At 38.9% G+C, this 15393-nt stretch overlaps 1 pseudogene; it reads left to right on the forward strand.

The window, feature by feature from the left end:
- Positions 1–8171: 8171 nt before the first annotated feature.
- Positions 8172–8827, forward strand: LOC115851997 (small ribosomal subunit protein eS6-like; annotated as a pseudogene).
- Positions 8828–15393: the final 6566 nt, after the last annotated feature.

The raw sequence follows: 15393 nt of genomic DNA on the forward strand, positions 1-15393 counted from the left end.
TTTACAAATATCAACTTGCTTGGCCCTCCCAACATTCCCTATGTTTTTTTCTTGCGGTACGTGGGCCTCTCACTGTTGTGGCCTCTCCTGTTGCGGAGCACAGGCTCCGGACGCGCAGGCTCAGCGGCCATGGCTCACGGGCCCAGCCGCTCCGTGGCATGTGGGATCTTCCCGGACCGGGGCACGAACCTGCGTCCCCTGCATCGGCAGGCGGACTCAACCACTGCGCCACCAGGGAAGCCCCCCTATGTTTTAATATTCAGGTTTTATTATTATTCAGGTATGATGAGGCCAACAGACCAGGAGATGACTGCCATTGAAAAGATAGTTTGTTACTCACAGTTCCCAAGAGAGGGGGACTCGTCACACTGTGCAGGGCCACACAAAGAAGCACCAGGATCAATCAGAATATAAAAAGAGTAGAAGGAAAATGTGGGGAAGAGCTTTTATTGTGGTTTCCATTGGGAGGAACAAGCAAGGCATGATAAAAAGGTTTAAGATTGGCTAGTTGGAATGATTTCAGGTAGTTCTGGGGTGTAGGGGCTGTCCCAAGTTGCCTGATGCCTGGCCTTGGGGTGACTGAGGCAGGGAGGTATTGGCTTGCAGTGTAAGAGCCTGATAGAGGAGGTAGGAGAGGGTGTAGGCTTTGGATTGGGTAGTTTGCATGTAAGAGCCATACTCACAGACTAGTCATTTACTATCTCTCAGAACTGGCTAGCCCTGGGAGTAAGGTAAGTCTCCAGTGCCAGTAAGGTCCCACATATCAAATCATCAGAATAAAAATAAGTACGTAACACACCCTAGAGGCACGGTACTAGTATTATCAAAGCCACATAAGCTAATAAGGGGTCGAATCTGGATTTGGACCCTGTAGGTCTGTCTCACATTCTTAATTCACATTCTTAATTCTATGCCCTGTTGCTTCACCAAGGAACTTGGATTTTGTAAAGGAAATTAAAAATATGCAGTATATATGTGATGTCATCTAAGTCCTGTAAAAGTAAAAAGGGGCTTCAGAACTCAGTGGAGGGAGATGTTAATCAGATTGGGGCTCAAGCAAAAGTTCAGAAGGAACAACAATTGAATGTGCATTTGAAGGGTAGCAAAGATGCCCACAGACATGAAGAGGCCATTCCAGGCAAATGGAATTGCCTGAACAAAAGTGTGAAGATCTGGAAATCTATGAATGGATTCAGGGAATTGCAAACCACCCACGTGGCATAAGCAAAGCCTGTGCATAGGAGATTGATGCAAATGATACTGGGAGATCAGAATCAAGAAAGTCATGAGTGAAATAATAAGGGATTTGGACTTAATTCAGGGAAAAAATGAGGAAGAGTAAGAGGTATAATATATACATTTATATATAAATGTATTATATATTATATGCAGTATGTACATTATATATACATATATATACATATACATTCAGTATATATATAGGAGGTCTTTGAGTAGCAGAGTAACATGATCAGAAACCCATCATCACAAGAAATTCAGAAGATAAAAGAGTGGAGATACCGATGGCCACTAAACTAAAAATAAGTCCTAACAGACCAGACTTATTTGTCTATAAGAAAAAGAGGGAAATAATCTTAATTGAAATAAGGATAACATGCCAAGACAAATTACAGACTTTGGAAACAGAGAAAATGATGAAGTATGATATTAGCACGAACAAGATAAGCCTTATTTATGAGCGCAATGTCAAAATAATTCCCAGTGTTATGATGGGATAGTGACAAAGTATCTCTGAAAACATATCTCCTGCCTTGAATTCCTCCACATGTTGAGGCTCGCTATCAGTCTCTGGCACTTAGAAAGACCCAGGAGATCATATCCTTTGCTAAGCTATGGGGGATGGAGGGTGCACTGCAAAAAGAAGCAGTAATACAAGAAACCAGTGAAAATCTATGACAGAGAATCTATGTACACTGGCAAAAACAGACAATCCTCAAAATAAATAATTCCAATATGTAACTTTTATAATCTAGATTTATCATTGTTATTCACAAAATTTTTTAAATGTATGTGATGGCAATAACATAAAATATAAAAACAATCTTTATTAATAAAATTCAACAAGATCCCTGTATCTTGTGTATCTTCACTAATTTAACAATTTTTAATTCTAAGTCTGTTAAAAGGAGTCTCAGGTTTCCTTTGTTATATATTTGCATGTGGCAGCTATGTGGGCCAACTGACACTGGTAAGTTATATAGATGACTCAATTATAATGAGTGGCACTGTTTTCTTGATGTGATTTTCTGAAATGGCGAATATCACTCAGAAAACATAGTGCAATATTCCCTTGATATAAACAGTACTGCATTCCTGGAAATTTGAGTTTATAACTGTAAGGAAGAAACTTTGTTGTAATATGTAAAATTATTTTCTAGTCTCTCAAATAATTGTAAACGATTTTCCCCCTACACAAGTATTAATTTCAAATTTCAAAAATTTGAAAGTCATGTACCATTAACTCTCTACTGTGTAAAACTGACACATGCATAGTGGGACATTTACCATCTCTGTCCACCCACACCCTCTAAATAACATCATCCTCTATTTGCTATGAAAAATAAAAATGATCACATCACTTAAAAATTCTCCCTGTAAAGAACTACTGATTTTTTTTTTTTTTTTTTTTGCAGTACACGGGCCTCTCGCTGCCATGGCCTCTCCCTTTGCGGAGCACAGGCTCCGGACGCACAGGCTCCAGACGCACAGGCTCAGCTGCCATGGCTCACGGGCCCAGCTGCTCCGTGGCATGTGGGATCTTCCTGGACCGGGGCACGAACCCGTGTCCCCTGCATCGGCAGGCGGACTCTCAACCCCTGCGCCACCAGGGAAGCCCAGAACTACTGGTTTAAGTAATGGAGCTCAATGTAAGGGAGATCCCTGCCATAAGACATACTCAAGCATATGCTAGAACCTCTTTTCGGGGAAATGGTAGGCAGAATTCAAGCACTGGGTGAATGGTTGGACTTGATCAAGGTTGAAAAATCAAATGCTTACAGACACAAAGCAGGTATGAGAAATGTGTAAACTGGGCCAAGAGAAAGACAATAGAGAACCATGTGGTCTGTGTGACCAGTTGTCCCAGCACCATTTGTTGAATGAATATTCTTTCCTCATTGAATTGTCTTCGTACCCTGTCAAAAATCAATTGTTTATAAACATGAGAGTTTATTTCTGGACTATCAGTTCTGTTCCATTGATCTATATGTCTATCCTTGTGGCAGTACCACACAGTCTTGACTACTATAGCTTTGTAATACTTTTGAAATCAGTAAATGTGAATCCTTCAACCTTATTCTCCTTTACCAAGATTTTTTTTTTTTTATTGCTTGTTCTAGATCCCTTGAATTTCCATATGAATTTTAGGGCCAGCTTGTCAATTTCTGCAAAGATGCCAGCTAGATTTCAGTAGGGATTACACTGAGTTTGTAGATCAATTTCAGGGATAGTGCTATTTTAACAATATTGTCTTCTGATCCATGAATATGGGATGTCTTTCCAATTATTCAAGTATTCTTAAATTTCTTTCAAAAATGTTTTATAGTTTTCAGAGTGCAACTTTTGTACTTCTTTTGTTAAGTTTATTCCTATTTTATTCTTTTCAATCTGGATGTCTTTTATGTCTTTTTCTTACCTAATTGCCCTGGTGAAGTCAGATTAGTTTTTAAAACTTATCTATTTTGTTTCCTATTTCTTTTACTCATTATTTATTAACTTGGTTCAATCAAACCAATCCTCTCCCTCTCTCTTTCAATACTTTGCATCTTCTGTTATCTTTTGAACCTTTCATAATTTAATCCTTCAAAGAAAACACCCCTGATTAACATGACCCTAATACTCCAGAGGTTTTTTTTTTTTATCCACACTATTCTGACACTCTCATGGTCATAGTCTGGATTGCCATTTATTCTGTTACTGTTCATGATCTGGGACACTTTATTTCTCAAATTAAATTGTAAGCTCTGTTGAGTAGAGTCAATATTTTCAACTTTAAAGTTTTCAAAAAATCCTAACAGAGTCCTATGCATAAATAAATGGCTCAGAAATGTTTTTAGTTTGCTTTCCTTCTTTCACAGAGAAGTAATTCAGTGAAATAAAAGAGTACTACATTGTCTTGAATCCTGAATTTCCTGCCTAAATTCTGTATGCTGAGTGATTAATTTACATCTGAGTCTCAGTTTTTCCATCTGTAAAATGAGAGTAAAAATGTCTAACTTGCTAATAATGATTAGAACCAGGCAAGTAAAACATACAGCCCACGGCAGGCATTTGGTACCTGGCATGTGCTTTCAACATTGATAAAAGCAATGTGGCAATTAAAAACTAGGCTTATTCCATTGTCTATATGTGCCACATCTTCTCAGCCATAAAAAGAAATGAAATTGAGTTATTTGTCACTCTGTCATTCAGAGTGAAGAAAGTCAGAAAAAGAAAAAGAAATACCTTATGCTAACACATATATATGGAATCTAAAAAAAAAAAAAAAAGGTCATGAAGAACCTAGGGGCAAGACAGGAATAAAGATGCAGACCTACTAGAGAATGGACTTCAGGACACGGGGAGGGGGAAGGGTAAGCTGGGACGAAGTGAGAGAGTGGCATGGACATATACACACTATCAAATGTAAAATAGCTAGTGGGAAGCAGCCGCATAGCACGGGGAGATCAGCTAGGTGTTTTGTGACAGCCTGGAGGGGTGGGATAGGGAGGGTGGGCGGGAGGGAGACACAAGAGGGAGGAGATATGGGGATATATGTATATGTATAGCTGATTCACTTTGTTATAAAGCAGAAACTAACACACCCTTGTAAAGCAGTTATACTCTAATAAAGATGTTTAAAAAAACAACAAAAAAAAAAACTAGGCTTAGAGTTTTTGTTTTAGAAATAAAGGAAAAGGGAGAATGGAAGCCATTTAAATGGTTACAAAAGGTATTTCAGATTCTAACTATTTTTATTACAATGTCATATCTAACTCTTCCTTATCAGTGCCTTTTTTTCCTTGGAACTCTCACCATTTTTTTCAGGGGGAATATACAGCAACAAGCAGAAAGTGTGACACACAGATGTGCACAGACAAACACACACACATATACACAACAAATATTATTTCTTATTTTATAAAAATGTCTGTCATCTTACACTGAAAAACAGAGGAATAATGTCAAGATGCAATTTACTGAAAGTCAATATTTAATGTCAAATAGAAGAAAGATGAAAGGGCTCTACTCTAAGTCATTGCTTCAGTTTGAAATTAAGTGGGAAACCTTGGAAGCTACTTTTACTGTTACTAGGTTCACATTTTGTAGCAGTTAACCAGAGAAAAGTAATGCAAAATGTTATATGCTGATTTTTCCTTCTCCACAAACTACTGAAATAATTCTCTTTGTAAAAGTAAAAATCTAACCATCAGTAAAGTTTAACCAGAGAAATGATACGAATAGGTAAAAAGCAATATTTCAACTTCTTGAAATTTATTAAAGTGGAGATTCATTTTCTACATCATCTTTAATGAGGAAATATTTAATTTAAATAAATATATTCTAAATAGAGCAAGTCGACAGATGTATCAGAGTAAATTAAAAAGTTGCACATTCTTGGGCTTCCCCCTTGGCAGTTTTATTTTTGGATTTGCCCTCTGTGGGTGACTGAATCATTTTCAGTCTTTATAGAGATTTAGAAAAAAAAAGTCTGAAAGGTTATTTCATATGTACTGAGGAAATTATGTGTATCATCAAAGTCTAGTCAGGAAACAGAAACCACCTGAGTAGTTAAAGAGACTTTAATGCAGAAAATTGATTCCGTGGGTGATGAAAGAGCTGAGACACCAAACAAGGGACACTGGGGCAACCCAAAGATTAACAACAGCAGGAAGCCACCCTCGCCCACAACTGACGGGATAAAAGGCAAAGGCAGTGTTCCCAGCACTAGTGGAAGCTGGAACCATAGTTTGGCCCACCTGCCAAGAGTTGGATTCATAAAGCTGCTGGCAGGGAAGGAGGAAGAGAGATACCCTGGCTTATTCCTCTCTATTGCCCCCTCCACAATCCAGTCTGAAAAGCATGGGAACCAGAGCTGCCTCTTGACACAGAGCAGAGCAGGGGGAGGGCAGGGAAGGGGTGTGAGAGCAAGCAGATCCAGGACACACACATCATATAATTACCTGCTATGGTGGGGCTGGTGGAAGGGTGTGAGGACTGTTAGTGAAGAAAGGAACGTGGAATGAGTTGTAGCATTTATATTTTGGTAGAGGATATAAAATGGACCCTGAAGCTTTTATTCTTTTACGGGAAAATAATCAACGTGTTTGGGACCTATTCTGTCTCTTGATTTTTGCATTACACACTAGGCTTATCAATGCCGCTACAGTCTCATTTCTAGGTGGACACCTGGGAGCAGGGGCCACAACATTACCCTGTCTCACAACAAACTTCTGGTATTCCAGTATGATATCACAATGTTCTAGTGTTTTGCATACACACACGCACACACACATTTTAACTGACAGAAACATGATAGAACGTAAAATGTGATGGCTTCAGGAACCAGCTTTGTAAATTGTGCAACATAAGTTGTGATCCCAATGTTCTGTGAGAGTGTAAGATTCAAATCTATTCATCAAGACACTCTTTTTAAAGTAAATTTATTTATTTATTTATGGCTGTGTTGCGTCTTTGTTGCTGCTCCCAGACTTTCTCTAGTTGTAGCAAGCAGGGGCTACTCTTCGTTGAGGTGTGTGGGCTTCTCATTGTTGTGGCTTCTCTTTGTTGCGGAGCATGGGCTCTAGGCTCAGGCTCAGTAGTTGTGGCTCATGGGCTCTAGATTGTAGGCTCAGTAGTTGTGGTGCATGGGCTTAGCTGCTCCGTGGTATGTGGGATCTTCCCGGACCAGGGCTCAAACCCATGTCCCCTGCATTGGCAGGCAGATTCTAAACCACTGAGCCACCAGGGAAATCCCAAGACACTTTTAATATAATGAAAACTTTTATGGGTCAGGGGAAGACGTATCACAATGAGGTCAGATTTTGCTTCCCAAGCTATTTGGTCAAGAGGCCACATACCCCAGCTACTGATGGATTTGCTGAAGCCAACAGAAACAGGTTGGATGGGAGAGGAGAGAATGTGACTGCATTAGACCATGGGTGGGTGCAGAGAAGGACCCATTAGGACCTCCAGCTGGTTCCTATTCACTGAAGTTAGGGACTGACTCCTGTCTGGTGTGCAAAACCATTAAGGGGATATTATTACCCTTCATCTGATCTTGACAAGAGAATATTTTATGATTAAAATAAAAAGACAAACTGATTAAGCTGCATCTGGGTTAACTTTCCTAAATAACAAATTGGCAGACAGCCTGGAAACAATGTAAATTCTGCTGCATTAAAATTACAATCACAGCTGATTTTTCTTCTACCTAGTTGGCTACTGAGAAGTAAAATTTTGATGGTTGTATGCCTCATGTAGAAAGGCAACATATAGTAAATTTTCACAGAAATTCCCATAGATGGGACTGGAGGTAACCACATAGGAAAACGGGGAGCCAGGAGAAAAAGCTACAGCGAGTGCTGGCCCTTTCCAGAGCACCTTCATACTCACAACACTGTTCTATTAAAAGGTCAAGAAAGGAGGCTTGCCAAGAACCCCTTCTTTTGGAAAGGTAAATACAGGAGTTTATTCGCATATTAAGTAATCATAGAAACATTTTACAGTATAGCTTTCATTCACTAAAAACTGGCACATGATAGTTTATTTGCATAAGCATTTTTCTTCCCCAACTGAACTTAGAACCCAGGGAACATGTTGCAAGAAAAATAACAATAAAATATTTTCTCTACCAACTTTGAAAAAAAGCCAAAGGAGTAACATCGTGGTGTGTTTGTTTGGCATCAAATGTGTTTTGACTTATTGTCTTTAGAAAGGGCCTAAAGGTTAAAAAAAAAAAAAAGGGGGAAAATAAGTCAAAATTGACTTTGTTTCAAGTCATTATGTACAACAGTAGTTTGGGATCATGCAAGACAGAAAAGTTTGGAAGGAGAGGTCATAAGAGAAAGGTAAGACGACTTCATTTTGAAAGATGTCCAACACATACTTAGAAATATAAGATTGGCTCCCTCTTTCACAAGGCATCTCAGAGGAAAAGCAGCTCCTTCAGGATGAAGATAGGTATCTTCTTCCCAGTCACTAGCCGCCAGAAACTCACTGAAATAGACAATGAACAAAAACTTCATACCTTTGTTAAGAAGCCTATGGACACAGAAGTTGCTGATGATGCTCTGAGTGAAAAGTGGAAGGGTTATGTGGCTTGAATCAGTGGTGGGAATGACAAACAAGGTTTCCCTATGATCCAGTGTGTCCTGATCCATGGTCATGTTCATCTGCTACTGAGTAGGGGGTTTTCCTGTGATAGACCAAGGAGAATAGGAGAAGGAAATGGTAATTTGAGTGTTCTTAACTTGGTTATTTTTTAAAAGGGAGAGTAGGAAATTCCTGAAAGGATACTGCTGTGCCTCATTGCTTAGGCCCCAAAAGGCTAAAAGCATCTGTAAAGTTTTCAATCTCTCTAAAAAGATGATGTCCATCAAGATGCTGTTAGAAAATCACTGCACAAAGAAATTAAGAAACCCAGAACCAGAGTGCCCAAATTCTATGTCCTGTTACTCCATGCATTCTACACACTGCTCTGAAGAAACAGCTTACTAATAAAAAGAAGGAAGAGGTTGAAGAATACGCTAAACTTTTGATCAAGAGAATGGAAGACCAAGGAGAAATGCCAGGAACATTTCCAAGAGACAGAGGCTACTCTCTCTAAGAGCTTCTATGCTAGTCTGAGTCAAGTCAAAAATAAGATTTTCTAAGAGTAACAAATAAATAAGATCAGATTTAAAAAGAAAGAAAGAAAATATGGTATCAAAGCTTGGAAAAAATCAGGAGTGAAAATGTAAATTCTTTGCAAACACAGATAACATAAATAAAGTTAGAAGAGAAACAATGGGCAAGAAGGTTTGAACCACATATAAGAAACGAAAGATTGGTTTTCAGTAAACTTCTACCAATTAATAAGAAAAAGGCAAAGACTGAACAAGAATTTCACAGAGGAGGAAACAAAAATGATCAATAAACATAAGGAAAGACACTCAGTCCATTAATAGCCAAGGGAATGGATATTAAAAGCACAATATATATCATTTTATACCCTTCAGGTTAGCAATGAAATTTTTTTTAATTTGATGATGTCAAAATATTGTGTAAACAGGTTCAAGTGGCCACACACTTCACATGCCAGGCTCTCTTGAGCAGCTTTTCCTGGGAAACTTTCAAGGGACAGGAGCAGCTACCCTGGAACACCTCACAGCAATCTAGTAGAGCCCAACTCTGGAGTCTAGGAAAACAACTCAGATCCTTGGGCTATGATGCTTTTATGCAGCGGGATTGAGAAAGGCCAACCCCTTCTCTGCAGGGATTAAAAACCAAGTTTCAATAGCAACATCATATGCAGAACCTTTGCTACAGTTCTAAGCTGCCAGTTTGGTGTTCACAGTTGGAAGGAATGCCCTTTCTTGGGAGTCTGATAGGTGCACATAGTGGCAAGTCAGCAAAGAATCTGCCCCCGTGCTTTCATAGTTGAAGCAGTGGCCCCTCAACTGGCATGATGGAGTGAGCAACTGGGGTCCAAGCCTTGAGACTGCCAAGTATTGGTGGCCTTAAACATAGGTCATAGCCAGTTTCCATGGAGCTTTGCAGAAGCCCAGCTCTCTTTGGGAAGCCAATCTACAGGAGATCAGTTTTGGACAAGTTAACCCTTTCTTACCTCTCACAAGGATTAGCAAATGTTTGGGGAAAATGATGGTTTCATACAAGACCAACAGAGGTTTTACATTTTACAGCTGTTTTGGTGGGGAGTGGGGTGGGCAAGTGACCTACTTCCTGTTCTCTGACAATGCCCCAAAGAGATTACAAGACCCCACAGAAGAATGGCTACAAGTTTCCAGTCTCTCCAAAGACCTCTATGCCTAAAACATAATCAAAAAAGCTGTAGAGTTACCCAGACCTGAATGGAATGCGTGGCTTGGACAATGGACATTTCAGTACTAACCAGTGGAAACAGATAACCAATATCCATAGATCTCAAGAACCCCTTGAAACTTGTTTATAATATTGGATCCCTGGTGCAACCTTGAAGAGGAAGAGCTTAAAGAATGATGAATGAGCTGCCCAGCAGCCCAATGGGAAGGGAAGAGTTGGACATCGAGTTGATTTAAAGAAAATAAAGAATTGCTATGTTTCTCACAAAAACATTTTAATTTACAAAGTTCAAGTCCAGGAAAATTTTCTCTTACTTTATCTTTTAACATATTATATCATATTCAAGGGAAATAAATATTGCTTGAAAGGTTCTGTGATTTGCTAAAATTTCATAGTGGTTGTGAGCATTCGAGGTAAAACCAACTAGGTTTCAAATTACTCCATGATAAGTGCTTGAGGTATGATTTTTAATTTTTTAAGCTGTAGTTTCTACAAGTGTAAAATAGGGATTGTTATTAATCACTAAGATTAATGAGACAATGTTTATAAAGCACCTATTAGCACACTGATCTCAATCAGTGGTACCTTAAGGATAATATTCACATTATACGAAACTGAGAAAATAAAAAAGGGGAAAAGATCACCCATAAACTGATCACCCTAGCACAAGTACCATCATTTTGGATACTTTCCTTTTGAGGTAGATTTTTAACTTTAGGGATTGTTTTGTTATAGTTGCCATGCCAGCTTCACGAGGGTAGAACCTCAGCACGTTTCATAGTTAATGATAAAAATATTACTGAATTTTTGGGAATTCCCTGGTGGTCCAGTGGTTGGGACTCCACACTTTTGCTGCCGAGGGCCCAGGTTCAGTCCCTGGTTAGGGAACGAGGATTCCCACAAGCCGTGGAGCACAGCCAAAAAACCCCCAAAACCTGAATTTTTGAATTAATCGATAAGTTGGAGTTAGTTTGTATTTTTTCATATTTGGTCTGGTAATAAAATGCAAGAAGTTCTCAAATAGGCAGAAATGTTCTTTTAAAAACATATTTGATACAGTTTTTCCAAAAAAAATGAAGACTTTCATTTTTACATTGCCTATATCATTTCAAAATATTTCAAAAGCATGATTAGGCAACCTCAAATGTGTCAAGAATATTCTTCAACTCATTTTTAAGCACTCTACTTTTAAGCTTTTCGTTATTGTTCCTAATACATGTAAATAAAGATACTTTTTTTTAAAGTGGTATTGTATACGAAGAATCCAATTGCTTTATATATTTGAAAGGGCAGTTCCTCTTTTTTTTTTTTTTTTTGGTCTCTTTAAAAATAAAATGGCCATATGCATGTGGAATTGCTGGCTTACTTAAGATTCTTGAAACGTGTTTTTTTCCCCAAGGATTTCCTCATATCCTTTCCGAGCCCAGTGAAGTTACTGCTTCAGCAAAAGGCACATCATTGCTTGCCATTATGCTCATTTTGTACTTTCCTAGATAGTGTTCATTTCCTTCCTATCATTAGTTAAGAGATGACTCAAGAGCAGCTTAGGTAGCCTATCCTCCAGCTCAGTACTCATTTAGAGTACCTGTGATATGTGGACAAGAGGAAGCTAACTTTTAAACCCATAAACTGAATCTGGGGGAGTTAGGGCAATCTCTAGAAGACATTCTGGGCCTCAGTCGGGAATATAGGCTTGCTGGTGACCCATCTCTTGACACTCTTTCCCATGTGCTTCCACACATACCCTGACTAAATCTTTCAGCAGAGACTAGCCAGGCCTCCTCCTTCTTCCTCTGGTTTAATGATAACTTAGCACCCCAGTGAGATTCATTTTCCCCCATGTTGGTAAGTCTCAATAATACCACAGACAAAACCAACATGTACAATCGTCCTTGATCCATACATTATTCCTCTTCATTCTTCATTTGTTAGTCTATTTGACTATTTTACTTATAATTGGCAGCTTTAACAACAGATTCTTGGGGGAAAATACAAATTAAATTTTGGTTTTAGATTTCATCATTGAATCCTGATTGAATAAAAATTCAAAGTTTCATGTACTTAGAGAAAGCACTATTAGAATTTCATTTTGCAGAATATATCCAAGCAATAGCTGAAATAAGTCCTTATAAACTGTCTCATTTCAGAAATACTGGAAAAACAAAAAGTAGGTACAGAAAAAAAAAAATTAAATCAGTAAATAGAAGCTATTTTCAAGTGATATGTATAACAAACATAACTACTCTTATAACTTGAAAATTAATAAGAGTAAAAATAAACAACTCATCTGTAGAACATTTCTTTAAGATAAGGCATTTAACAAACTTCTACTGCTTTCTCCCCACCCACCCCCTGCCCTTCATCATTTTGTTAATACAGTGTAAATGTTTAGCTTCACCTACTTGAGACTAAAACATTATTTTGAACATTTGGTGCTTTCTCTTAGGAATCATTTTGACATTTGTGCTGCACATTATAATTAAAATTAAAATAATTTTTTGACCTCTGTTTAACTGAAATGTTTAATTGAAAACAATGCTAGTTTCAGTTAAACACTAGTGTTGTTGCCCTATGACTACTTCACTCTTCAATTCTTAATTCTGATTCCTTTCTCAGTTTTCATGTACAGGCATACCTTGTTTTATTGTGCTTCACAGATACTGCGTTTTCACAAGTTGAAGGTTTATAGCAACCCAATGTAGAGTAAGTTTCTAGGTGCTATTTTTCCAACAGCATTTGCTCACTTTGTGTCCCTGAGCCACATTTTGGTAATTTTTGCAATATTTCACTTTTTCATTATTACTATATTTGTTATGGTGATCTGTGGTCAGTGATCTTTGATACTACTATTGTAATTGTTTTGGGGCACCACAAACTGTGCCCATGTAAGACAGTGAACTTAACTGATAAATGTTGCTTATGTTTGGATAGCTTACCCATCAGCCATTTTCCAGTCCCTTTCCCTCTCCTCATGCCTCTCTATCCCCTGAGACACAACAATATTGAAATTAGGCCAGTTAATAACCCTACAAGGGCCTCTAAGTGTTCAAGTGAAAGGAAGAGTTGCATGTCTCTCACTTTAAATCAAAAACTGGAAATGATTAAGCTTAGTGAGGGAAGGATGTGGAATGTCAAGATAGGCCAAAAGCTATGTCTCTTGTGCTTAACAGTTAGCCAAGTTGTGAACGCAAAGGAAAAGTTCTTGAAAGAAATTAGAAGTGCTGCTCCAGTGAACACACAAATGATAGGAAAGCGAGACAGCCTGATTCCTGATGTGGAGACAGTTGTAGTGGTCTGGACAGAAGATCATATCAGCCACACATCCCCTTAAGCCAAAGCCTAATCCACAGCAAGGCCCTAACTCTCTTCAATTCTAGGAAGGCTGAAAGAGGTAAGGAAGCTACAGAAGAAAAGTCTGAAGCTACCAGAAAGTGGTTCACAAGGTTTAAGGAAAGAAGCCAGAAGCCATCTTCATGACATAAAAAGGCAAGGTAAAGCAGCAAGTGCTGATGCGGAAGCTGTAGCAAGTTATTCAGAAGATCAAGCTAAGATAATGGATGAAGGTGGCTACACTAAACAGTAGATTTTCAATGTGGATAAAACAGCCTTATACTGGCGGCTGATGCCATCGAGGACTTTCATAGTTAGAGATGAGGAGCCAATGCCTGGCTTCAAAGCTTCAAAGGACAGGCTGGCTCTCTTGCTAGGGGCTAATGCAGCTGGGGACTTTAAGTTGAAGCCAACGTTCATTTACCATTCTGAAAATCTTAGGGCCCTTAAGAATTATGCCAGGGCTTCCCTGGTGGCGCAGTGGTTGAGAGTCCGCCTGCCGATGCAGGGGACACGGGTTCGTGCCCCGGTCCGGGAAGATCCCACGTGCCGCGGAGCGGCTGGGCCCGTGAGCTGTGGCCGCTGAGCCTGCGCGTCTGGAGCCTGTGCTCCGCAACGGGAGAGGCCACAACAGTGAGGGGCCCGCGTACTGCAAAAAAAAAAAAAAAGAATTATGCCAAATATACTCAGCTTATGCCCTCTAAATGGAACAATAAAGTCTGGATGATAGCACATCTGTTTACAACATGGTTTACTGAATATTTTAAGCCCACTGTGAGACCTACTGCTGAGAGAAAAGATTCCTTTCAAAATGCTACGGCTCATTGGCAATGCATCTAGTCACCGAAGAGCTCTGACGGAGATGTACCACAAGATTCATGTTGTCTTTATGCCTGCTAACATAATATCTATTCTTCAGCCCATTCATCAAGGAGTAATTTCAACTTCAAGTCTTATTATTTAAGAAATACATTTTGTAAGGCTATAGCTGCCAGAGTGATTCCTCTGATGAACCTGGGCAAAGTAAATTGAAAACCTTCTGGAAAGCTTCACAACTTTAGATACCATTAAGGACATTCAGGATTAATGGGAAGAGGTCAAAATATCAACATTAACAAGAATTTGGAAGTAGTTGATTCCATCCTGCATAGATGGCTTTGAGGAGTTCAAGACTTCAGTGGAGGAAGTCACTGAATTCAAAGTGGAGCCTGAAGATGCGAATTGCTGAAATCTCGTGATAAAATTTTAAGGGATAAGGAGTTGCTTCTTATGGATGAACAAAGAAAGTAGTTTCACGAGATGGAACGTACTCCTGGTGAAGATGCTGTGAAGATTGTTGAAGTGACAGCAAAAGCTTTAGAATATTACAAAGACTTAGTTGATAAAGCAGTGGCAGTGTTTGAGAGGACTGACTCCAATTTTGAAAGTTCTACTGTGCCTAAAATGCTATCAAACAGCATTGCGTGCTACAGAGAAACCATTCATAAAAGGAAGTCAATTGATGAGGCAAACTTCACCACTGTCTTATTTGAAGAAATTGCCATGGCCACCCCAATCTTCAGTAACCACCACCCTGATCAACCATCAGCCATCGATATCAAGGCAAGACCCACCGCCAGCAAAAAGACTACATCTTGCTGAAGGCTCAGATTATGGTTAGCAGTTTTTAGCAATAAAGTAGTTTTGATTTAAAGTATGCACATTGCGTTTTTTAGACATACTGCTACTGCATACTTATTGGACTACAGTCTATAACTTTTATATGCACTTGGAAACCAAAAAATTCATGTGACTCTTTTGTGATATTCACTTTATTGTGGTGGTCTAGAACTGAACCCACAATATCTCTGAGGCACACCTTTTGACTTTATTTTCAGTAAGATTATTTGCATTAGTAGACTTTCATATATTTCTGGTATACTTATTAATTTTGTGCACAGAAGTATGGTACAGTCAGTGGTTTTACAGCACACAGGTATTATACTGTAATTAAAAGCCCTTGGAAGTTGCCAATGATACACA

The sequence above is a fragment of the Globicephala melas genome, chromosome 2 (genome assembly GCF_963455315.2).
Source record: "Globicephala melas chromosome 2, mGloMel1.2, whole genome shotgun sequence".
Classification (NCBI taxonomy): domain Eukaryota; kingdom Metazoa; phylum Chordata; class Mammalia; order Artiodactyla; family Delphinidae; genus Globicephala; species Globicephala melas.